Raw genomic sequence first — 26952 nt, 5'->3', positions numbered from 1 at the left:
ATAAATATATTTTGTGATTCTGGTGTAGAGAAGTGGCCTTTTGAACTCTGAAAGAGATGATATTAAAGTTCTTACCTGGCTAGTGTCTCCTAACAACTCGCATTTGATTGGTTCCAAAATTCATTAAACCTTAAGGGGGAAAAATTAGCTGGGGGTAGTAGGGTAGGGGGAGGAGAGAGAGAAAGCACTGTACCCAGCAAGCACCAAGTGTCTCAGCTCCAAATGAAGATAAGTTGTTTGAAATGAACAGCTAAGAGACAGTCGGCACATTCTCCTGCTTATTGCAACTCAGTAAATTAAACTTAGTATGCTCAAAGGCTGGCTCCATACTGATGTTCTTGCCTTATGGAAAATAATGTGCTTTCACCCCACCCCCCTTTTTTCCTCTCTCTAACAGATGACAGTAATAATGAGAACTAAAATCGCTCAAGTCAGCATATGAAAAGGAACTGTCTATTTAAAAAAAATAAAAAGACATCTCTTGGTGCCATCTGCTAAGGTACAATAATGTTTTGTAACAGGTTTTGGAAAGCACATTAAAAGGCTTCATCTGTGCTTGTCCTTTCCACTTAGTCAAGATATAGTTGTGTCTCTCCTGTCTGGTGTGGATTCTTGAATCATGTAATTATTTCTAATTTATCTCTAAAATTAAGCATCTCAAATACAATTTTAATTGGGATTTCATTAGGTACTTATTATACCATGTGTCAAATGATAGTTGATTATTCTGAGCATGGATATAGAATCTGAAAAAGACAGTGGGAGAATGATGGGTACCTCTGAAAGCTGATGGTGCTTAATAAATATGTCTTAAAAATAATCAGTTGATATATAATTAACGTAAGTAATTACTGCAATTAAGCTCTATTTATGGAACCCTGCTGTGTTGTTTCCCATACTAAGCTTAAACATGATTGTTGTTCTTTTGCTTAAATAAAATTAATGTAATGAGAGAAAAACAGATAAATGTAAGCTTCAATAACAGAAAGGAAAATGTTTTCCCTTTATTACAGAAGGATGGCATGAAGAGAAAAATTTACTTTCATAAGGAAAATGTGTATGAGGCTTTAAAAATATCCTCTTTACCTAAATAAATTAGGCATATTCAATGTAGAGTATTAAGCAATAGAACTAATAGTAAATAGTAAAGTTATATGGATCTGGATGAGGGAAGTACAGAGAGATTGCTGCTCTGAAAGACTAGACACTGAGAAACCAGGCTACAGACCCCCTTACCATATAGTTGCTGTTTTAATTTGTCTTTGTATCCTCATCACTGGGCAGTGACTGGCAATAATAAATACTTAAAAAAAATACAGTGTTGTATGATTAAGGCTTGGTCAAGTTTGTCTTGAGTGACAATGAACATGCATGGTTTACAGGAAGGTGGTGGAGAAACAAATTCAGGCAGAAAATCAATAGACTCCAATTAAATGTGTTCCTGAGATTAAAATAAGCCTCCTAACTTCTGCCTCTGGGAAAGGTGGGCCAAGAGGTATTAGATTTACTTTCCTACCTGAATTAACTTGAAAAAAATAACCAGACAAAATGTATGGAACAATGGTTTCAAGACACTGAATGTCAAACAATAAAGGACAATTTCCTGAGAGATGGGAAGCAGATGAGGAGGGCAATATGATTGTCCCAGTTTACTGTCTGGAGAGAGATTCCAGGTTATGGTGCATGAAGGAAAACTCAGATGGATCTGGGTAGTCTCCCTGAGTTAAGAAGACAGAGCTGGGAATCTGGGAAGACCACAACAGCTAGAGATTTCAGGCCAGGGAACCAAAGAAGAGAGATCTGTATAAGAATTTAAGAGATCTTCAAGTCTCCTGTGAAGCTTCAGCTGAATAGTTTTATGAGCACATGTTATTAAGCAAACTTCCTAAGGCCATGGCAAGCACCATCTGAAGAAATTAGAAGGAATAATCATCCAGATACACATAGGAGGGGGATAGTTGAAGTTCTTATCACCTAGAATGGTTCATTATTACTCACTCCAGAAAAGATAAGACTATAAGATCATAAGATAAAGTATTCAGAGGAGTTTTAACTCAGTAGTATGGCAATATTATCTGTAGACTGAACACTGCTCTCTTCCTACCTAATAAAGCTTAAAAGAAAGACCTAAGATGATCATGTCTTAATCCAAGCTGCTCTAACAAAATACCAGTACACTGGGTGCTTAAACAGCAAACATTTATTTCACAGTTCTGGAGACTGGGAAGTTTAAGATCAAGGTTCTGGAAGATCTGGTGTCTGGGGAGAGCTGTCTTTCTGTCTTGTCTCTGTCTTCAGCTGAGAGGCCTTTCTGGGGTCTCTTTTGTAAGGGTTCATAAATCCCATTCATAGGGCTCTACCCTCATGACCTGATCACTTCCCAAAGGCTTTACCTCCTAATACCATCACTTTGGGCATTAGGATTTCAAAATATGAATTTTGAGGAACACAAACATTCAGTCCATATCACCAAATTGTTTTGGTGAACTTAAATGTGTCCTAATGAAGTTCAAGCATATGTGAAATTCATGATGTATGGCATCCAATGAAAAATTACTAAGGATGTGAAGAAGCTGGAAAATATGACCCATAATACACAGAAAATCAGTTGAGAAGCCAATTTCCTCTATTCCAGAGTGAGGAGGGAGGCAAGTCCTCTCCCTAAAAACAATTATAAAACTGGACAGTATTGTCAGAAACAAATATTCCATGGTTCTTGAAGTCAGCTGAAGGCAAAAAACAAATTGGGAAGAATTTATTGATGCAAAACTGCTGAACTTTGGATAAAAGCATTGGGAACCAATTGAGTTCTTTCCTAGAGCTGCTCCCACATTTTCCAACTTGATTGGTATGGTAGTTTTGCTGTGTGGAGCAGGCCATGAAGCCAGCAACTTTCCTACCAGAAGGGACTCACCTAATTTTGTATGAAAGGTAAAAAACCCACTCCCAGCAACGTTTTGAGTGGAACTAATGATCTTGGAAGCAAGAAAATGAGGAAGGCCAGACACTGCTCATTTGAAGTGTAGCCCTACCTGGAAAAGGCAGTAGACCAATAGAACATCCAGAAATCAAACAGAGAGATCCTAGATGTGAGATAGGCATAGAGGGAATTCATAATATCATTATACCTCTCGGCAGCATGCACATGGTACCTCTGAAAGAGGTACTCACTGAAATGAGTCCACTCTATCCAAATATCCAAAGTAGATGCAAAAGAAGCTATCAGATAATAAATGCTGGGGTAGAACAGAAAGTTTTTGAACTTTGAATGAACCCACACACAGATCCAACAATAAATAGTAGAAGGCTTATTGACTTAAAGTATTTGAGTAAAACCTTTGATGAATCACTGGCTGACTGTTGAACTATCCAGACACAGGGATGATCTTAAGAAAGCCAGACTTAAAAATAAAACAATTTTTAAAATTACTGAGAAGAGATATCAGGGCTACAAGTGGCAGGGAAACCGGATCTACAGATTTACAGTAGGGAAGTTTGTAAAACAAACAAGCACACACAAAAAACATGCAACAGCAACTCTCAAGGCAAATATCAAAATCTGGAGTTACTGTAATATGTTATCTCAAATGTCCAGTTTTCAACAAAAAAAATATGAAGCATTCAAAGAAATAGGAAAGGGTGACTCATACTTGGGAAAAAAAAGCAATCAACAGGACCTGAGTGGGTCTAGATGTTTTATTTAGAAGAGAACGGTTTTCCAAGCAGCTATTATAAATATGTTCAAATAATTAAAGGAAGTCATACTTAAAAAAATTAAAGGAAAGTATGGTGACAATGATTTTATAATTAGAGAATATCAGTAAAAAGATACAGAGTATAAGAAAGGATGATATGGGAATTTTGGAGTAGAAAATTATAACTGAAGAAAAGTTCACTAGATCACCTCAGCATTTTGAGAAGAATCAGCAGACATTACATAGATCAGCAGAAGTTATTTGATCTGTAGAACCGAGAGAACAAAGATGGAAAAAAAAAATGAACAGAGCTTCAGAGACATACGGGCCAACAGTAAGTTTACCAACATTAATATAATGTGACTTCTAGAAGGAGAGGAAAGAGAGAAAGGGGTAGAAAGAATATTTTTAGAAATAATGGAAGAAAACTTCAAAAATTGGTAAAAAAAAAACAAAAAACAAAAAACCATGACTTTAGAGGTTCAGGAAGCACCACAAATCCCAAATAGTATAAACACAAGGAAACTAATTAATACCTAGTCATGTCATTGTCAAACTGGGGAAAGACAAAGACAGAGGAACTCTTGATATCAACAAGAACAAAATGTAAAAGTACAAGGGAACCCCAGTAAGATTAACAACTGACTTCTCATCAGAACTAATAAAGGCCAGAAGTCAGTGAAGTGATATATTTAAAGTGCTGAAAGAAAAAAATTCTGCCAGTCAGGAATTTTATTTATTTATGAGAACTCTGCAAGAATTTTCTATGAAGCTATTTCAGAAATGGAAGAGAAACAAAAAAAGATAGTCTCACATAAACAAAGGCTGAGAAAACGTGCCTTACAGACTAAAGGAAGGCTGTTAGAATGAAGGAATGGAATTAGATTTTAGATAACTGAAATGCACTAGAATGAAGAGCATTGAAAGTGGTTATATATGTGGGTAAATATAAAACACTGAATTTTATTTTTTCTTCTTTTAAATTTTTAAAAAAGAGAGGTGCCTAGGTGGCTCATTTGGTTAAGTGTCTACCTTCGGCTCAGATCATGATCCCAGGTCCAGGGACCAAGCCCCATATGGGGCTCCCTACCTAGCTGGGAGCCTGCTTCTTCCTCTCCCTCTGCCCCTCCTCCCTGCTTGTACTCTTTCTCTCTCTCTCTCTCAAATAAATAAATAAAATATTTAAAAAAATTTTTTAAGACTGAGTTATGAAACAAAAGTTATAACTCTATTGTTGGGTTTATAATATACATAGATGAATATATAATAATAGTAGCACAAATGGAGGATTCAGCAAAGTTTCTGTGTTATACCAGAATTAAGTTGGTTTAAAGTTGATTCTGATGAGTTAAGATGCATTTTGCAATCCCTAGATCATTAAGAAAAGAACTAAAAATATATAGTAAAAAAATCAACTGAGCGATTTCTGCTTCTGCAAAAGATAATGGAGAAACAAACCAGATTTATTCTGTCCCCTGAAGTAACCAAGAAAAAAACCCACTCAGTTGAAATTATCAAACAGTGGTTTTGAAGACACTGAACATCAGGAAGGAGGAATTACAAAGGAGTGAGGGGAAACTTTTGAGGGTAATGGATATGTTTTTTATCCTGATTGTGGTAATGGTTTCACTTGTGTGTACATATTCTAAATCTTATCAAACAGTACACTTTAAATATATTTAATATTTGTCAAAAATAAATAAAACTATCAAAAGCATTTTTGCATGTCATGAATCCATAAACTTAAAACATATATATACAAACATGCACAATGCACACACACCTTTTTTGGGAGAGGTTATAGAAGTAACTCATGTTAACTTTGAGTTTTCCTTATGGATCATGTTTCCGTAATTTGAAAGTATTTGGGCAGTGGTAATTTGAAAGATGCAGAAAAGTAGATGCTGTTTATATCAAGATATATTTAACTTTTAAATCTCCTTTACAACAGAATAATATGTGCAAGAAGAGGGAAGGACTGGCCTATTACAATATATTCCAGGTAAGAGTCAGTACGAGTTATAGTGATTGAGGACAGGGAATAGATTAAAGAAGGATTTGAAGAAAAAGAATTTAATGGCATGGTAACGAACTAATAGTTCTGAAGGTTAAGGAAAAGGAGACAAAAGCTTTCTGAGGGCTCTATCTTAGATGACTGGGTGGGTGTGTGTGGTCCAGAGATGAGATAGAAATTATCAGAGTAGCAGGAGCTTTGAGGGAATAAAGAGATAATGATTTTGGTCTTACGCATAACATAGGGATTCTTTTGCATTAATGTTTGAAAAATATATAGGCCCCAGTTTCTCAGATATTTCCCCTGAAGATGTTCATTCATTTAAGAAAGACTTTATGTGTAAAGGAGCATTCTGCCAGATCCTGAAAATGGTGGTCTTCTATAGCAATAATGGAGGTTGAACTCTGGTATGAACTTTCTGGGGGCTTTAGTAATTAATCAGTCAACAGATATTTATTGAGACCCTCTCTATGCCAGAAATAGTGCCAGGTTCAGAAAAATGAGCAAGATAGACAATGTTGTTGCCTTCATGAGCCTTTTTCCTGGGGGCCTGGAAATTGTAGAGGGATTATCCTGAAAGTCGAATGGAACATTTCAGCCCTTCTTTTTACCATCACTATTGGGGATGGAGACAAGTGGTTTGGGCACCAGATCCAGGAATTTAGAATTGACATACTTCATGTGGTCAAGGATCTAACTCACTGGGGCGTATGACAGTGCTGATATTGCTTCACTCAGCCTCAGGCTTTGCTTCATTAAACTCAGAAAAATGTCTAGAATTTCCCAATTGCAGAAGGCAGGGGAGAGTATGTGGGAATTCTGGGTATGTTGAGCCTTTTCTTTAGAATGAAAGTATGGCAGAAGTGCTACCACAAATCCAGGGTATAGTTATAGCAATTACAGTGACAGTTCTTTGAAAGGCAGAAAGAATGTGGTGCTCTCTAGTTCTCTGCAATAAGATAATCTCTCCATGTTACTGACTTGATATGTTTGATATAAATGGTATCAGTGTTAGACTTGTGCTAGAAAAACAATTTGAATTTGTGAGATACTCAGTTCTTAAATTATGGCTTTTTCCTGTGACCTTCTTGAATTTCATTTATTAAACATTCACCCGTGCTCCTTATTTTGAGGAAAGAAAGGTAGTGTCATTATTTTAAGTAATTTAACACTCATTGCTCCCTTGGTAGATTTAATAGCACTGGGGCAATTATGACAGCATTACTTTGGCACACTTTTGACTCAGTAATTTGAAGAGTAAACTATTAAATTGCTTTACATAGGTTTTGTCTAACATTTATATTAGATAAAGTAGGTTTTGTTTATTTAGTAAGTGCTAGATAATTAGTTCAAACATATATTGGTTGCTTTTAAGAATGGTATATGATTACCAAAAATCAGTCAGCCCACACTGAATGTTGAAAACAATGTATTAGCCTTTGAATTTATCAATGCTCTTTATAGCTGTCCTGAATTTAAAGGCATTTAAATAAATGAGATTTTGTAACAGATTTTGAATACTTCAAGACCCTGGTGACTTTGGCAGCAGTGAGAGGGTCACATAGAGCTATAACTGAAAGTTAGTTTAGTATAAGCTTTGAGGTTTAGGTCACAAGTTCAGGCCAAGGTCAACTTCATAATAACCAATGTTTATTACTGTCAGAGAGCTACTTGGTGCTTGAAATGATTGTAAGGTTTTGAAGTAACTATTCTATTTCTTACTGTGTTTTTAGTAAAACACAATATTCTGTCTGAAAATGTTACAGAATGACTTAGTTTTTTTCATGGTTTAAAGATCACAGCTATAACATGGAGAAAGATGGAATAAATAAGAATTGTTTATTTGTTCTCATTTGAGAAAGAATTTTAAGTACTATAATTATTGAGGCCCAACTTTTAAAGTTTGTGGGTTTTATTTTCTTGTCTTCTAGTTAGAGGGAATTATGCCAATAAAATCTATTTTAGAAGGAGAAATACTCCAGAATTACTCAGAAAATGTTACAATTTTATCTTAGTCTCGTTGGAATTTAAAGGTATAAGAGTGCATGAGTATGGCCTGGAAACTCATTGCCTGGCCTTTTAAAGTATTAACCATTATTTAGCCAGAATTGGCACCTGTGTAGTTTGGAACTTGACTCTTTATTGACAGGAGAAAAAAGGGTTTGTCTATCTATCCTAAGCAGTGTAGCCACTTCTTGCTCCATAGGTTGTTCATTGAGAAACTTCAGATGAGCTATTTACATAGACTGGGAATGGCACTCCTCAGAATTGTTCACTGCTATCCAGTGTTCAGCCTCTACAAAGTCTGTCCAGTGGCTTCAACAAGGTTTTCATCTTACATGTTATTTCATTTCTATCTGTTTAGATTTTTATGCCCGAATTTATTCAGAGATTCATAATCCTGTTATTCAGTATTATTACATATTAGCTAGTGATTTGTATCCCCACTGCTTCATGAGATATGAAGGATCTGATTTCCATTAGTGACGTAATGCCACAGGTAATGAAAATACCCTTTGCCTTCCAAAATGGGCTTGCATGCACACACATACACACACACACACAAATGCTCACGTGCAAGTGTAAGAAAACCAGTGTTAGTGCAGGGGACAAATGTTAACTTTAAAGGAGTGCTTCATTTCCCTGGAATTGTTTTGTTTTCTTTCTACTATATTATTCTTCTCTCTTCTAGTGTCTTAGACGATTTTGGCAACTAAATAGTTAAATATTGATTTGAAATCACTGTGTTATATTTTACAAATAAAATCATAGGAAACACAATTTAAGAAATGTTAACCAACACCTAACCCTTTTTCCGGCAACGTGCTTGCATTCCTAATGTTTAAAGTCATAGCTCCCCAAATTAGCATATGACCTTTCATCTGGAGTTTCTCGTAAGACTGATGATTTCTAAATATTCTCCCATATTAAAACATCTTTATAAGTATATAGTTTGTTTGCTTCCAAGTCGGGAATAGCTTGTGTTCATAGTGGTATTTGTTACATGTGCAGTTGTAAGAGAAACAGACCTGTAAGAAAGCATATGGAATTCTTTGTTGTCAATCTTAGTTCTCAATACTTGAAACCACTCAGAGTATCTATCCTTTTGCACTTTCCCAGTGCCAATTTTCTGTATAGCTTCCTCCCTTAAACTGTAACTTCTGTTGTTCTTGTAATGATTGGTTTAGTTTTATATACTGTAATTTCAGTTATTCCTCTTTCCCATTTGTCTAGGGTTGTAGGTAGTACTTTGCTTCTAGGTTTTCTTGGCTGTAAGTTACATATTTACCTGTTGAGACTTAGGAGAAATCGCACTTGTGTTCTTTTTCCATCTTCTTTAAATACATTCACACTGCTCTGGTGTTTTATGAGTCATTCACCATTGCTTCCAATTGATATTAATCCAATTCAGCAAAACCATTCTCTTAGCTTTGCAGCATCTTTGGATTTATGCTTTTATCAACTGGGAAAGAAGCTGAGCAAGTCAATTGTGGAGGTAGTGCTTGATCTGTATGGAATTACACCAAGCTTCTAGAGAATGCAGTTTTTAGAAATTGTGTGTGGGTGTGTGGTTCACTGAGGCAAATAAGTAATATCACAACTAAGACATAAAGTGTAGCATGAGATCTGAGAAAACATTATTACTGCAATCCAGGTCAGCTATCATATTTACTATATCATTACTGTGAAATTTACTGGTATAGGATGTATTTGAGAGATGCTCACAGGCCTGTAATATATGTTCTCATGATATAACAAGGGAAGAATTTGAGTTTAAGTTAAGGGAGGATAATCCTATTTGAGCAGAGGTGTGGCTTGCCATTCTAGCTCCAGTCACACCAGTACTTTCTAATTCCTTCTTCTCTCTTTTGAATGTTCCTGTTGGGTGCGAACTATTGTTGGGAATAGTTAGGGCTGTGGCAGTTGTACTAGTCTAAGTGGAGGCAACAGGCGAATTTAGGAAAGTTGAAGGTTGTGCTTTTGCAAACCATTGTCTCTCACAAAGCTCTATATCTAGTACTAACACTTCCTTCTTAATCCTCTATCTCCAGCTGCTTCCTGGGTACCTCTGCATAGATAAATGCCATCTCAAATTAAACATATTGAAAATAACTCACTGTGTTCTTCCTCCGGTCAACTTTGTTTCTATAAATAATATAATAATCTTTTCCACACATTGAGAATTATAACTTGTCACATGTAACTCCTCTTTCTTTTTCAATCAGTCTTTCCAATGTATTGAAAGTCCTACATAGAACATTCCTTACATTGCATACTTCACATTTCATCTGCCAGCCCTTTATTTCAAGCTCTTAATACTTTTCACATAGATCCTTTCAATAGTTAACTGAGGAATATCAGCCCTCACTTGCCTGTTTCTCTTCCAATTTGTAACATACAAATAGGCAAATTAATTTTCTTTACTAAATCATGGCTATTGTGTTATCACTTCCTTGTTCAAAAACATTTAATGACTCACAATTGCCTAACAAATTGAGTATTAGTTCTCCAGTCTTGCATTTTAAATCTCCAAAGTAATACTACAACTTCACAATTTAGTTTTATCTTAACTTTCTTCCCCATATCAGTCCTGTATTTCAGGTCTAAAACAGCTACGTGGAAGTGGTTAGGAGGTTAATTATATGGGAACAGGAAGGAGATGGATGATGAGGAAATGGAGGCAGTGGCTACCACTAAGGTATAATCCAAGTCATATATATATGTGTATATATGTATATATGCATGTTTGTGTATGTGTGTGTGTGTATATATATATATATATATCAGATGTGCACATTTTTATTTACCATCTAGAAGATACAATGTTTTAAGAGAATATAAGGATATAAGAGAAATTCTGTATGCATGAAGAATTTATATTTTAATCTGTAAAATCACATGAAATGTTAAATAATAATAAAATACTTATATTGACAATAAGAAGAGGCATCACAATGCAAAATAATTGCTTGCATGATGAATTTTACAATTTCTGTAAATTTTAAAGACATAGAGATCAGTTTGAACCTCATTCGGTTCATAGTGGTATTTGTTACATGTGCAGTTGTAAGAGAAACAGACCTGTAAGAAAGCATATGGAATTCTTTGTTGTCAATCTTAGTCAGTTCTCAATACTTGAAACCACTCAGAGTATCTATCCATAAAGCTCATTCGCTTTATGGAACAGATGGAATTTGAATGTTTCAGAAGCAGTGTATTTTTGATTTGAGTGGAGGATGAGAGTAAGGGATTAGTAAAATAAAGGAGAGGAAGGTAGGGATTCTTAGAATAACATGGTTACATGGTCATGGAGGGGCATACAAGGTGGGGACCAGGACCTGCCCTATGGAGGAGAACCCAAGTGGGCTCCTGGAAGTGATTTGCTGAGGAGATATTAAGTAGAGGCTCACTGGGGAAGCTCTAAAGCAAACAGGTTAGAGAGGGAACTGAAATCAGGACCTTGACATTTGCCTTTGCATTCCATAATGAGTCCTTCACCAAATCCTATCAGCTTTTTCTTCAAAATATGTCCCAAAGACTTTCTTTCTTACCATCTGGTGCAGGCCAACATCCTTTCTCACACAGGCTATTTTGATAGACCCCATCTGTCCTCTCCTTTTATTCTTATATCCTCCCCATTCTCATCAAGCCACAGTATGTTAATTACACAATAAACTCAGTTTCCTTTCAAAAAGGTGAGTCTGATCATTTTACTCCAGAACCCTCCAGGTGGTTCAGCATTTCACTACGAATAAGAGCCTACGTTTTTACCATGCTACAGAGCACTACCTGATCTGGTCCCCCACTACTCTCTAACTTCATTTCCTCATTCACCCTCTGCCTACTGTACTCACTTCCTTGTTTCTTGAACACACCAGTTCTGTTCCTCCTTACAATCTTGGCATGTGACAGCTCTCTGCCTGGTGTGCTCTTCTCCAGTAACTATGTGGCTCCCTTCCTCAAACCTTCAGGTTACCTCCCCAGAAGGATGATTGTTGATCTCTCACCAAACAATCATGTTCACCAGCCCATCACTTTCTGTTCCCTTTCCTACTTTATTTTCTTCCTGTAGCACTTATTTGTCCTATATGGTATGTATGTATGTGTTTGTTTGTTTATCGTCTACCCCTTTCCACAAAAGGAAACTCCATAAGGGCAGAGATTCTTTTTCCTTTGCTATAACCCAAGGACCTAGAACAGTTGCCAGATGTATACTAGGTTCTCAATAAATATTAAATAAGCTGAGGGTAATACCTACAAAACAGAAGAACCGGAGGAAGTAACAGTCAGATACCTCTCAAAAGGGTGAGAAATGCAAATTCTAGTTGGTGGGAATACAATGTCTTATTCTCATTCTCTTGGAAAAACACAGACAATAAACAAGTAAACAAATGTGGTAAGGGATAAGCTCTATGAAGAAAAATCTTAAAAAACACAAGCAATAGAAAGTGATAGGAGTAGAGTGTGGGGCAGTTAGGGACTTCTTCTCTGAGGGGATGATAGTTGATCTGAGACCTGAATGATAAAGTTTCAGCCAAGTGACCAATTAGGGGATGAGAATTCTCCATATTAAAAAGAACAAGCCAAAGGGCCCAGAGTTCCCCTGTGGTGCTGTCCTAGGGCAGTATTTTCTTGCCCTAGGTAAAGTAAATGACCCTTGCCCATTGGTGAATATGCTAGGGAGGGAGGGGTAAGGGGAGTGGGGATTCCAGGGACTTTGTCCTGCTATTGTGGGAATAGTGGCTGTACTTTTTCAGGTTTGTGAGTTGTCTTTGATTATGTCTTCTTGGGATTTACTGAAGACTCTGTTGGGGAGCCATTATGTGTATTACTCTTTAGTGGACCTAGAAAAATACCCAACCGTAGGGAGGAAAAAGATTAGTATTATTGATAATTCCTCAGATAAGTCCAACATATAATTTAAAATGGGGGGGCACACTGACAGAAATAAAACATTTCAATTTCCCTATTTTTTAAAAAATATTTATTTGAGAGAGAGAGAGAGAGAGAGAGGGCGTACATGTGTTGGGAGTGGGGCAGAGGGAGAGGAGAGACAGAATGTCAAACAGACTCTGTGCTGAGCTAAAGTGTGACACAGGGCTTGATCTCACGACCTTGAGATCATGATCTACACCGATATATAGATTCATAGAAGGATTAATAGGAAATTCTGATTTATTCATCCACAACTATTCATGAATGTTCACTGTATGTCAGGGAATCTTTAAGGCCATAGTTCCAGGGCCATCAATAGCCAGGTTATTTTTGTAAGAATTAGCTTCCTTTTGGGGTGCCTGGGTGGCTCAATGGGTTAAAGTGTCTGCCTTCAGCTCAGGTCATGATCCCAGGGTCCTGAGATCGAGCCCCACATCGGGCTTTCTGCTCAGCAGGGAGCCTGCTTCCCCCTCTCTCTGCCTGCCTCTCTGCCTACTTGTGATCTCTCTCTGTCAAATAAATAATAAAATAAAATCTTTAAAGAATTAGCTTCCTTTTGAGATTTTACTTGTATCCGTTGGGAAATTGTCATAATATCCTGATTTTTTAAAAAGATTTATTTATTTATTTATTTGAGGGAGAGAGAGAAAGAGACATAGAGTAACAGGAGGAGAAGCAGAGGCAGAGGGGGAGAGATTCCCTAGCAGACTCCTTGCTGGGTGTGAATCCCAAGGTGGACCTAATCTGATACCCTGAGATTATGACCAAAACCAAGAGTCAGATGCTTAACTGACTGAGCCACCCAGGCACCCCCATAATATTCAGATTTTATTGAGAAAACGTGTTATACTGCCTGTGCTGGGTAAATTTGTTAGTAAACCTGCAAATCTATGTCTACAAATTGAATCACATCCTCTCCAACGCAGTGCCATTGTGCAGTGCCTTATTTGCACATGCAAATACAGCAGTCATAGAAACAGCAGTGAATGATAGTTAAGGATTCTGCTCTCTGGGGCTTACCTTATGCCAGGGAAAGGGAGTTGTTGTCAGCACAATGAATTTGTAGAACTCATAGAGTGTATTCTAAAAATCATCTTTATTTTTGTCTCCTGCTGTCTCTTTAAATCTACTTGAAGTCATTCTTTTTCTGACTACACTTTTGCATGAACACTTTGGCAGTCCTATGAACTTTCTTGTTACTCTCAAGTAATATTTTAGTCATTGAAGCTAAAAACACAGTCTCAATTTGGCTTACATCTTCTCCCCCTCCTTAGGTGAAAGCCTGTCTGAGAAAGAGTGTAGCTGGCTTCCTCTGTTTTCTTCATAATTGACCTTCACTTCCGCTCATTAGCTAACTGCTGTTCTGACTCTTCCAACTTTGGAGCACCGGGATAGAGGAAAGGAAGTGGGGTCAGAAAATACTTACTAGACTGATGCTATTGTGAGGCAGCTTATTTTCTTGCCTGTAACCCATTTCTCACACACCTTTTTTGGTGACAAACTCTGGGAGTTTGGGCTGGACCCAACATATTTATCTCTGCTATCAGAGCACCTAGCAGCCAGCTCTTTAATCTATGATGCTTCTCAGTTGAGAGTCAGACTCAATCCACTCTCCACTCAAAATCCAAGGGTTATGTATAAATTCTAAGAGGTCTGCTTGAAATCTTTTGTACTAGGCTTGGGAGGCATCATTCCCCTTCAAACACATATCTTCCATATGGGGGGTCCAGGAGAAGGTGTAATCACAGTTCAGCTCTCAACATAGGAAGTTTCCTCACAGAAACCCTCTCTTTTTCCATTCTTTCATCTTTTTTATTTAGTTGTTTATAAAGCTGTCATCTAATCTCTTGCTGCTCAAAATACGGTCCATGAAGGAGTTTATTAGAAATTCAGAATCTCGTGTCCATCCCAGACTTGCTGAATCAGAATTAACATTTTAACAAAATCCCTAGGTGATTTTTATATGCACATTCAAGTTTGAGAAGCACTGATCTAATCTATTCTTAGCTTCTTACTTTAAAGTTTCTGCTGGTCATCTTCCTCATCTGTTATATCTTGGTGCCTCAATGGAAGCTTATGGTTTAGCATCTTGTTACACAAACAATACACACAAATTTTTTTTTTTCTAAAAATCAGATTGAGATTGGGACGTTGCTTCAATTTGCCAAGGAATGTCAAAGATTGCCTGCTGCTAGGAGAATGGCATGGAACAGAATTTTTTTTCTCACAGCCTCCAGAAGGAACGAACCCAGCTTACTCCTTGAACTCAGATTTCTAGCCTTCTAAACTTAGACAAGAAATCTCCATTATTTAAGATACCTGGTTTGTGATAGTTTGTTATGGCAGCCCTAGTGTACCATGTGACTACGACGTCAGGGAGTTAAAGCTGAGAGAGAGCATAGGAGATTATTATAGCTTACAGAAGAAGGTCCAGGAATATGGTGGCTTAAATCAAGAGTCACTCAAGAGCAGGAGAACCAAGAGTAGAACCCACTTTTATTCCCTAATTCTGTGTAGTTTCTGTTGGTCCTGCTGCAGCCTCCTCCAGAACTTTTGTGGGCAGTGAATACATATCTGTTGATGTGACAACATCAAAACAGTGTCTTCCTTGGAAAATGTAAAGTGAGGGGGAAAAGGCAGTTTCTGGTAAATGGAAGTAATTCTTGGCAGACTGAATTCTTACCCAGTTAGCGCTAAGGAATTTTGTTCATGTAGTGAGAATGAAAACATATTGAAACAAATAACCCAAGTTTTCCACTGCAGTTCCAGAAGATGAGGATTTGGCTCATTATTAATATTCTCCGCTTGATTGCTCCTTTCTGTTGCACTGGAGATGAAAGTGCCCTGTGGTCCTACTCAAGCAGATGTTCATTAATCTGCAGAGAGGTCTGGAGAGCAACTGATGCAATACATAGCCTAGCAGGCTGGGGACACGTGGGGTATTGGTGGGAAGCCCAGGAACATGCCAGGAAAAGTGTGAGGCAGGCAGAGTTCCCTTTTCATGCCCTCTTTGTTCCCCTTTCTGCAAATACCTCATTCTTTTAAGGAGAGAATTTGTTTTTAATTATTTCCCTGTATATTCACATTGAATTTCTGCAACACAACCTGAACTCAGTATTTTTCTCTCTACTTTTCTAAATCAGCCCTTGGAGCTCAGAGGTTAAGTCATTTATTTTATGGGACATCATAAGTAAACACAGTTTGTTGAGGATGTGGATTATTTGAGCCTGTCTGTCCAGGTTCAAATTCCACCTTAACACCTTAGAAATTATAGGACCTTGAGTAATTGCTTAAACTTTTCTGTTACCTCCATTTTCCCATTTTAAAGTGGAGGTAATAGTCTTTATCTCCTAGAGTTGTTGAGAAGATTAAATTGGGTCACTATGTCTAGTATTTGGAACATTACCCAACATGAGGATGAGGTAGTAGGAGAATGAACCCAGGTCGTCTGACTGCAAGACCAGTGCGAACAAACTACCATTTGTCACTGCCCAGCTGCCCTCATGACCCTTGACCATTCTTGAGATCTTTCTGTCCTTTTTCTCTCACTACAACTTACCTCCTGTGAGCTGCAGTTCTCAGGAACTGTCAGGTATTTTGATGAACCTGGCAAATCTCTGTAGGCTCAGGTATTAATGAGCATTGCTGGCTTGATGGTATGCTTTTTCCAGTGGTGGCAGTTTGAAAGTTCCAGACTCAAAATGGGCTGTCTTCAAAAGTAAAGGTTGGACCGTCACTGGTAAAGGAACATGAGCTGGGGAAAGGTTGCTCCAGTTTTCTATGCAAAGGGAAGACAAATGTGGGAACTGCAGTCATTACTTTGGACTCTGGAAAACAGACCTTTGTGCAGTCAGGCCTTTGCTTACCTCACAAATCTCACCATTTGTTAGAGATCTTTTTCTTTTTCTTTTTTTTTTTTTTAAAGATTTTATTTATTTGACAAACAGAGATCACAAGTAGGCAAAGTGGCAGGCGCAGAGAGAGGTGGGGGGAAGCAGGCTCCCCATCGAGCAGGGAGCCCAATGCGGGGCTCGATCCCAGGACCCTGGGATCATGACCTGAGCCGAAGGCAGAGGCTTTAACCCACTGAGCCACCCAGGCACCGCTGTACCCCTGTTAGAGATCTTTTTCACTTGCACCCAGGCCAGCAAAATCACCTGAATAAAAGCTAGTCAATTCAGAATCTTTGTAGAAACTGAATTGCTATTTCCATAGTCTTTTGTTATTTTAAACATTTAAGGTTTCCTTCCATTCATAGAATAACATTTTGGGAGGTGGTTTTAACTCAAGCCAAATGGATTACTTTTTAAAATTTATCTTAATCTATGCCTCAAGAGTAGATGCTTGAATTGTGTTGCAAAGTAAATAATTCCTTGTTCAAAAGGTTGTTTCTTGCCTAAAACTTACCAGTGAGAGGAGGTTTTGAATGCACACACAGCCTGGCCTACTAAAGGTGCGAAGAGAGTGTGCTGGAAAGACAAAAAAGAATTTGGCAGGAATCAGAAAAGAAACAAACTGACTTAGTGACATCTGCTGCTGCTACAAACTGAACTAAAGAGGAGAGTGAACTAAAGGGCTGCAGATCTTTAAAGGAAACAAAGCGTGTGCATACGTGTGTGTGTGTGTGTGTGTGTGCGTGTGTGCATGTGCGCTTTATTTCTGTTGACAGATGGGTCTTAGCTGCCAAACTTGGAAGAAATATAGGCAGTAAATCAGTTTTCCCATTTCATGACAGACTTTATCATGAAAGATGATTCTAAATGTAAACACAGTGGGTAAAATGCCACTTAGAGGGAATTTAATAAACATACTAATTTAGACCTCAGCAAGAGAGCACCTAAATATCAAACATAATGATATGCCACAAATCAAATATTCAGGATATCTATTTTAATCTACGAGGAAACAGAAGTCTTTATTCTAATCTTGCTGTAAAGCCTTTGGCTTCCTAAAGTATGTGATCTTGTTAAATTAAAGGATTAAAGTGAATGCATCCTTACTTTGGTATGTACTTACAACTAAATAAATAACATGCTTGTTATGACTGCAAACAAAATGAATTAAGTGAAACGAGACAGACAGCATGGACTTGCTGATGTCTTTGTTTTTGACAGCCTCTAATCCTGGAAACAGGAAGATATTGAGATGAATAAACATTCCCTGCCTATGTGAGCTCCCAAGTGGTTAAGTCTAATGCCCAGGTTCATGCTAAGAAGTTCAGAAACTGAAGCATCTGGAGACCTTGCATATGCATAAAGGAAATCTCTCCCTTCCATTGTCTTCTCAGTTTCCAGCTTATCTGAAAACCCATTAATGCTTAAGCATTTGAGGCCTTCAAACAGAGTGAGGATGGTAGGCATAGAAAAGATGAATTCCTCATTTGACAGTTTTGAAGGATTGTCCCCTTCAACGGCTGTCCCAGTTTAGTCTCCATTGGTTGTCACTAAACTTTCCAAAGAAAGACCTGGTGCTTTCAGTGAAACCATATTTCCCCCCAACATTTAACCCAGGGGCCACGATGTTCCCCCTTTCTTCATGGAATGCTGTCCTGAACTAAATATGCTAGCAGTTAAACAGCCCATGAACACACCACAAATATTTGTTTATTGGGAATCAAAATATGGAGTGGGCTACAGAACTGGGGGCTGGATTATTAAGAACAGATTGGAGAGTGCTGTGGTAGTACTTGGATAAATATCACTAGTGGTGCAATATTGAAAAGATTGGGAAGTCATCAACCAGCCCTTCAGAACTGAAGCACATGATTTAACCACAAGCTGTACTTTATGAAATCTTAAACTGTAACACGAAGAGTGACCTAATTTAATCCATGTGGGCTACATGTTTGATGTCAACAGACTTTTCTTTTTAAACCGTCGAGGGAATGCAACAGGGTCTTTTGGACTTTAATAAAATATGGGCTGTTTCCTGCTAAGTCACTCATCTTGAGGGATTAATTATTTTTACATTATGATTGATATTCCATGGATTCTATGGGCTTTCCTGTACCTTTTTGTGCATATCCTTTTTGCAAGGGACAATTAACCATAAGTCTCAAAACATTAGTCTCTCACAGGTGTAATAGATGTGGAGGTAGATCCTGAGGCAGACAGTGCTTCTCTCTACCCGAGGGGCTTGTAAGAGACAGAATGAAGACAGTAGTTGCTATCATAAGTCATATAATGATACTTGATTCATAAGAGTCTGCTTGTGGGCTTAACATGACAGGTGCACACATATTATAGAAAAGTGCCTCCTAAGCCACTCTTCTTAAAGCAGTTTGAGATGATATTTGGGGGCTAGAGCTTCCCCATAGATTAGGTCCACAACTTGTTTTTTCACTGGGATGAGATTATATCAACAGGATTACAAATTGTTTTTTTTTTTTTTTTCCCTACCAGAAGGAAAACTAGTTAACATCCCCAAGCCCCCACCTTATGCATTTTTTTTTCTTTTTTAAATATTGTGACCATTAATTGAAAATACCAGATGGGGGCATTTTACATGTGTGTCCTTTTAAAGGTTCAGTGTGATTAAAATTTCTGAGAGGATAGTCTCAGTCTGGACTGGAATTCTTGAAAATAGTATAGTGTCCACTCTCAAGAAGCCCTGAAGACTGCTAGGTTGATAAAAGCAGGGTTAATGCAACCAGATTTTTTTTTCAAAAGGTAAGCAAGGAAGAACTCAGACCTTTTCCCCATCCTTACTTATGCTTAATTCCTTATAGCTTCCTTATTCAACGTGATGGTCCGTAGAACACGGCATCAGCACCACCTGAGGTTTGTTATAAATGCAGACAGACTCAAGGGCCCTTCCCCAGACCTGCTGAGTCAGAATATGTATTTTAACAGGAAACCTAGGTGATTCAGAGGCACATTTAGATTTGAGAAGCACTGCCTTAGAGAGCTTTGGGCAAGGCTATAGGAGGCCTCTACTAGCTGAGCTAATCCTCTACTAGCTGAGCTAACCCCATGGAAGGAAAATTTTATTTGCTGAATGTAGCCTTGAAACATCCAAACCAATGAATTAGTTATCAGATGTGTGTGTGTGTGTGTAAAACATATTTCTAAGTAGTGTAGGACAGTGTCAGTTACCAAACATAAATAAGAAGAGCCATTTATTCATCCTTGTGTAAAAACCTGAGGCCAAGTAGAGTAAGAAAGGAAATAGGCCGGGGACATTCTTTTCTTGATTTTATAACAATTTTGAAGTTCAACTCTGATCTTCAACTTTGACTTTTAACATTCAAATGCTGTGGACCAAAACAGTCTTTAGAATTTCAAGGTTTTTTTTCTCTAAAAGGAGATAGATAGGAGTGAAACTTTTTCTTGATGCCAGGCTTTTAGCACCTTAAAAATAAATACTTCAGTTCCTAGTATGTAAAAAAACAAAACAAAACAAAACACATACATTCTATGTATTGATGAAATTCAGTATTCAATCCATGTTCTAAAATACTATCATTTATACTGATTTTGACATTTGTTTTGTGTAAAACAGGGAATATATTCTCATCAGATGCTTTTCTTTTCTTTCTTTCTTTCTTTTTTTTTTTTTAAAGATCTTGGAATTTCTGGACAAGACTGGTTTGTCCTACTCTATTTTTTTATAATGTTCAGTAACCCCGCATATTGTAGTACATCATTAGTTTTTGATGTAGTGTTCAATGATTCAGTAGTTGTGTTTAACATCCTTTATTAAAAATAAACATAAAGGGCAAAACAAAAATCAAACTATGGAGGTATAAAGTGAAAAAAATGAAAACAAAACAGGAACATTTTCCCCTGCCTCTTTGGGCTCCTCTTGCAATAGTGAACAAATAAGTATGGTTAATTATTTTCAGTATGCTTTCAGAGAAATTATTTTTTCATTTACTTCTTTCCCTCCTCCTCTCTTCTCTTTCTGTGATTTAAAGGATTTTTTAAGTTTATACAATAGGATTATATCTTATTAGATTTTATAGTAGTTTGCTTTTTCATGTAATTTGTTTTACACTTTTTGAGGCATTAACTACACATACAGCTCATTTAAAAAATCCTTTATTTGGAAATAATTTCAGATTCACCTACAAGTTGCAAGAGTAAGAATAGCACATTATAACTTTCACCTTGATTCACTTATCTGTTAACATTCTGCCTCATTTGCCATGAGTTGAGTTGTCTTCTCTCTGCCTCTTTGTGTGTGTGTGTATACATTTTCCAAACCATTTCAAAGTGAGTTGCCTACATCATGACTCTTTATCCCCAAATATTTTAATGTGTATTTCCTAATAATAGGAAATCCTTTCTCTCTCTTCTTTTTTTCTAAAGTAATCTCTACACCCAAAGTGTGCTTGAATTTATAACCCCAGGATCAAGGGTTGCATCCTCTACTGACTAAGCCAGCCAGACACCCCAATAATGGGGCATTCTCTTACACAATTACCATATTATTATCAATTTTTGTGAATTAAACAATGGTATATTTTAATCTAATATCCCATGTTTTTCCGTTTATCAGTTGATCCAATAATGCTTTTTTTTCAGCATTTGTTTTCTTCCAATATGGGATCAAATATAGGATCAGGTATTACATTTGATTGTCATGTCTTTTTAGTTTCCTTTCATCTGGAACATTGCCACAGCATTCCCTTGTCTTTCTTGGCATTGGCATTTTGGATATACAGCCACTGCTTCCCCCATTCTCCAACTTCTAAAAAGAAAATAGAAAACTCCTTTTTATGAATTTGTCTGCTCTTTCTTCTGGATTCCATTTAGGCTGTGTACTCCCGGCATGTGTACTATATAGGTGATGCTGTGTCCTTTTCAGGATATTGCATCTGCAAACACACAGTGTTCTCTAGTTAGTTTTGATCACCCCACCCATAAAGGGCTTATCTAATTTCTCTACACTGTAGTTACTATCTCTTCTTTTGCAATTAATAAGTAATTTGTAAGGAGATATTTAAGATCATACAAGCCTGTTGCTCATCAAAATTTCCCTCTAAGGTTAGAAGATTTGTTGGCCATTTTTGCCTGAAATAATCTTTAGTATGTGTTTACCTGCACCAGATCCTGGCTAAGCCCCTGACTTCTGGTCCTCTTTGGCCTTAGAGTATGAGGCCAATTCATGAGGACATTATGTATTTATTGCTGGGTTTGATTTGGTAAATTTTTGAGGGTTTTTGCATCTATGTTTATTAAAGATATTGATGTGGAGTTTTCTTTTGATGTTTTTGTTTTGTTACTAGTGTGATGCTTGCCTCATGAATGAGCTGGGAAGTATTCCTTCCTTTTTTTTTTTTTTGGAAGAAATTATGTAGAATTTATTTATTTATTAAATCTTTGCTAAAATTCACCAGTGAAACCATTTGGGCCTGGTGTTTTCTTTTTTTGGAAGATTTAAACTTTGAATATAATTTATTTAGTAGCTATAGAGCTATTCAATTATGTGTATAACTCTGAGTGAATTTTTTGGTGTGTCTGATTAATGCTTTATCATTTTTTAAAAAAAATTGTTGATTTTTGCTCTATAATTTTCTCCTTTCAGCACGTTTTGAGTTCACTTTGCTTTTTTTCTAGTTCTTAAGGTGGAATTTTAGATTATTGATTTGAGAACTTTATTTTTTTAAAGAATTCTTTATTTGAGAGAACACAAAAGCCCATGTGCATGTGAGTGGGGGGAGGGACAGAAAGAGTGTGAATCCTTTTTTTTTTTTTTTTTTAAAGATTTTATTTATTTGACAGAGAGGCACTTTGAGAAGGGAACACAAACAGGGGGAATGGGAGAGGGAGAAGCAGGCTTTCTGCTGGGTAGGGAGTTCAGTGCGGGGCTGGATCCCAGGACTGTGGGATCATGACCTAAGCTGAAGGCAGACCCTTAATGACTGACCCACCTAGGCACACCAAGAGAGTATGCATCCTTAGGCAGACTCCCCACTGAGAGTGGAGCCTGTGAGGCTCTATCCCAGCACCCTGAGATCATAACCTTAGCTGAAAACCAAGAGTCTACCACTTAACCGACTGAGCCACCCTGCGCCACCCCACCCCCCACTTTTTTAGAGACAGAGAAGGAGAGGGAGGTACAGGTTTAGAGGGAGACAGAGAATCCTAAGCATGTTCCATCCCCACAAGGAATCCTATAAGGGGCTCAATCTCACAACCCTGAGATCATGACCCGAGCAGAAACCAATGGACACTTAACTGACTGATCCACAGAGACACCTCTGAGAACTTTTTGTAATGTAAGAACTTAATGCTATAAAATTTCCTCTAAGTATTTTGTTAGCTACATCCTGTAAATTTTGACATTAAATTTTAATTTCATGCAGTTAAATATGTTCTTTCAATTTTCTTTGATAGTTTCTTTTTGATCCAAGGGTTATTTATAAATGTGCTGCTTAATTTTCAAATAATTTGGACTTTCCCAGATAACTTTCTGTTATGTATTTCTAATTTAATTCATTTATGGTCAGAGAACATGCTTTCTATGGTTGATACTGCTTCAGTGTGATGTGTTTTATTTTTATGGCTCAGAATATGATTTATATTTGTCAGTGTTCTTTCTGTACTTGAAGAGAATATATATTGTGCTGTTGTTTGGTAGTATATTCTAAATATCAATTAGATTAAGTTGGTGATAACATTGTTCAGATCATCTAGATCCTTACTGATTTTCTACTCTTTTTCTATCAGTTACTAAGAGGAATATTGAAGTCTCCAATTACAATTTTGGGTTTGTCTATTCCACCTTCAATTCTGTTGTCTTTTGCTTTATGTATTTTGAGACTTTTATTATTTTGTGTATAATTGAGAATTGTCATATCTTCTTGGAGAATTGACTCCTTTATTCTTATGTTATCTCTCTCTTTTTCCTTGATTATATTCCCTGTTCTGAAGTCTGCTTTGTCTGATATTACTATTCTAGTTTTCTTTTGGTTAGTGTTTATATATTTTTTGCTGTTCTTTTTATTTTACCTATAACTTTTTGTGTAAAATGGATATCTTATAGATAGCATACATATGGGTATTGCTTTTTTATACAATCTGACAATCTCTTTTAATTGGTATGGTTAGGTCATTTACATGTAATATGATTATTAATATGGTTGGACTAAAATCTTCCAGCTTGAGAGCTGTCCTCTATTTGTTTCATCTCTTATTTTTTTTCTTTTTCTCTCTTCGCTTAGGTTTGTCAAACATTTTTTTATTATTCCATTTTACCTCCCCTATTGAAATATTATTTGTACCTCCTACACAACTTCTAACAATTACCCTAAACTTTACAATATATACCTATGGTTAATCAGAATCTACTTTTAATGTGTTTTAAAAGTATTTCATATGTTGTGTAAAAACCTTCAATTGTTCTTCCTTCTTATCCTTTGTGGTGCTTTTTATTCTTCTTTCTATGAATGTGGCATATCACATTGATTGGTTTGTATATTCTAAACCATCCTTTCATCCCAGAGATAATGTGGGTTGGCTTTAATGTACTGTTGAATTTGATTTGCTATTAGTTTGTTGAGCGTTTTTGCATTTATATTCATTAGGGATACTGACCTGTGGTGTTTTTTGTTTGTTTGTTTGTTTGTTTGTTTTGTTGTTGTTCTTGTTGTAATGTCCTTATCTGGCTTCAGTACTCGGATAATGCTGGCCTTGTGAAATGAATTTTGGAGTGTTTCCTACTCTTCCACTTTTTGGAAGAGCTTGAGAATAATTGGTATTTATTCTTTAGATGTTTGATAAAACTCATTGAAGAAATCATCTGGCCCTGGGCTTTTCGTTGAGGGGTTTAAGATTACTGATTTAATCTCCTTAGTTGTTACTCATCTGTTTTAATTTTCTATTTCTTCATGATTCCCTCTTGGAAGGGTGTGTGTTTCGAGGAATTTATCCATTTTCTCTAAGTAATCCAATCTGTTGATGTATAATTGTTCATAGTAGCCTCTTGTGTTCTTTGTATTTCTAAGGTTATCAGTTATAATATTTCCTCTTTTATTTATAATTTTGTTCATTTGACTCTTCTCTCTTTTTTTCTTGATAAGTCTAGCTAATGGTTTGTCAGTTGTCATATCTTTTCAGAAACCAATTCTTTGTTTCACTGTTTTTTTTTTCTGTTGTCTTTATTTCTGCTTGAATCTTTAGTATTTTCTTTCTTCTGCTAACTTTGACATTACATTTTTCTTCCTTTCTAAAATTTCTTTAAGTCTCAAATTAGGTTATTTATTTGAGATCTTTCTTTTTTCTTAATGTAAGAATTTATTACTATAAATTTCCCTCTTAGAACTGCTTTTGTTGCATCTTATAATTTTTGGTATATTTTATTTTTCTTTTCATTTGTTTCAAGATTTTTTATAATTTCCTTTTAGATTTCTTCTTTGAGCAAGTGATTGTTGAGGAGTACATTTTTTTAATTTAAACATACTTGTGAAATTTTCCATTTTCCTATTATTATTGATTTCTAGTTTCATATCACTGTGTTCATGAAAGATATTTGATATATTTACAATCTTCTTAAATTTGTTAAGTCTTGCTTCATGCTTTTAGCATGTGTTCTGTCCTGGAGAATGCTCCATGTGTGCTTCAGAAGATGTGTATTTTGGAACTGTAGAATGGAATATTTTGTATGTCTGTTGGGTCTCTTTGGTATATAGTGTTATTAGATCCACTGTTTCCTTATTAGTTTTATATTTGGAGATTTACCCAATGTCAAAATTGTGAATTGAAATACCCTGCTATTACTTTATTATTGTCTACATCTCCTTTCAATTCTGTGGATATTTTCTTTAAATATTGAGGTGCTCCAATTTTGAATGCATATGTATTTATAAATCTGATATCCTCTTGTTGAATTGACTCCTTTATCAGTATGTAGTGACCTTCTTTGTCTGTTTTGACCCATTTTGACTGAAACTCTATTTGATATAAGTATAATCCTGGGTTTTTATGGTTACCATTTTTACAAAATATCTTTTTCCAACCCTTCATTTTCAGCCAATGTATGTCCTTAAGCTAAAGTTTGTCTGTTGGAGGCAGCATATTTTTGGATCTTGTTTTTTTCCCATCCATTCAGCCACTGTTTTTATTTTCTTTTTCTTCAAGATTTTATGTAATATTTGGCAGAGAAAGAAAGAGAGAGATAGGCAGGGGGAGCTGCAGGCAGAGAAAGAAGCAGGCTTCCTGCTGAGCAGAGAGCCCAATGTGGGACTTGATCCCAGGACCCTAGGATCATGACCTGAACAGAAGGCCGACACTTAAACAACTGAGCCATCCAGGAGCCCATCCCTGTGTGTTTTAGTTGGAGAATTTGTTCAGTAATTGTTTAAAGGAATTATTGGTAGGTAGGGACTTACTGTTGCCATTTTTTTAACTGATTTCCTTTTTTTGAATTCTTTTATTCCTTTCTTCTTCTTGTTCTGTTTTCAATTACTTATTTATTTACTTATTTTTTGTAATAGTTGCTTTAATTCCTTTCTTTTAAAAATTTTTGTGCATCCACTGTAGGTATTTCCTTTGTAGTTATCATTAGACTTAAATAAGATATCTTGGAGATATAACAGTATATTTAAAGCTGATAACAATTTACCTTCAAGCACCTACAAAAGTTCTACCCTTTTATTTCTCCTCCCTCATGTTTTATGCTATTGATATCACACTTTATATTTTTATATTGTGAAGCCATTAATAAGTTATTGTAGTTGTAGTTATTTTTAATGTTACTGTTTTTTTAACTTTTATACTAGAGATAAAAACAATTTACAGGGGTGCCTGGGTGGCTCAGTGGGTTAGAACCTCTGCCTTCGGCTCAGGTTATGGTCCCACGGTCCTGGGATCAAGGCCTGCATCGGGCTCTCTGCTTGGCAAGCAGGCTGCTTCCTCCTCTCCCTGCCAGCCTCTCTGCCTACTTGTGATCTTTGTTTGTCAAATAAATAAATAAAATCTTTAAAAACAAAACAAAACAAAAAACACTTTATATACCACCATTTGTAATTATTTTAACTAAGATCTTTATACGTTTTTTTTTTAATTTTTTATTATTTTTTTGTAAACATATATTTTTATCCCCAGGGGTACAGGTCTGTGAATCACCAGGTTTACACACTTCACAGCACTCACCAAAGCACATACCCTCCCCAATGTCCATAATCCCACCCCCTTCTCCCAAACCCCCTCCCCCCAGCAACCCTCAGTTTGTTTTGTGAGATTAAGAGTCACTTATGGTTTGTCTCCCTCCCAATCCCATCTTGTTTCATTGATTCTTCTCCTACCCACTTAAGCCCCCATGTTGCATCACCACTTCCTCATATCAGGGAGATCATATGATAGT

This window comes from Mustela nigripes, chromosome 9 (genome assembly GCF_022355385.1).
Source record: "Mustela nigripes isolate SB6536 chromosome 9, MUSNIG.SB6536, whole genome shotgun sequence".
Lineage (NCBI taxonomy): Eukaryota > Metazoa > Chordata > Mammalia > Carnivora > Mustelidae > Mustela > Mustela nigripes.
Note: the sequence above shows the minus strand (reverse complement) of the source record.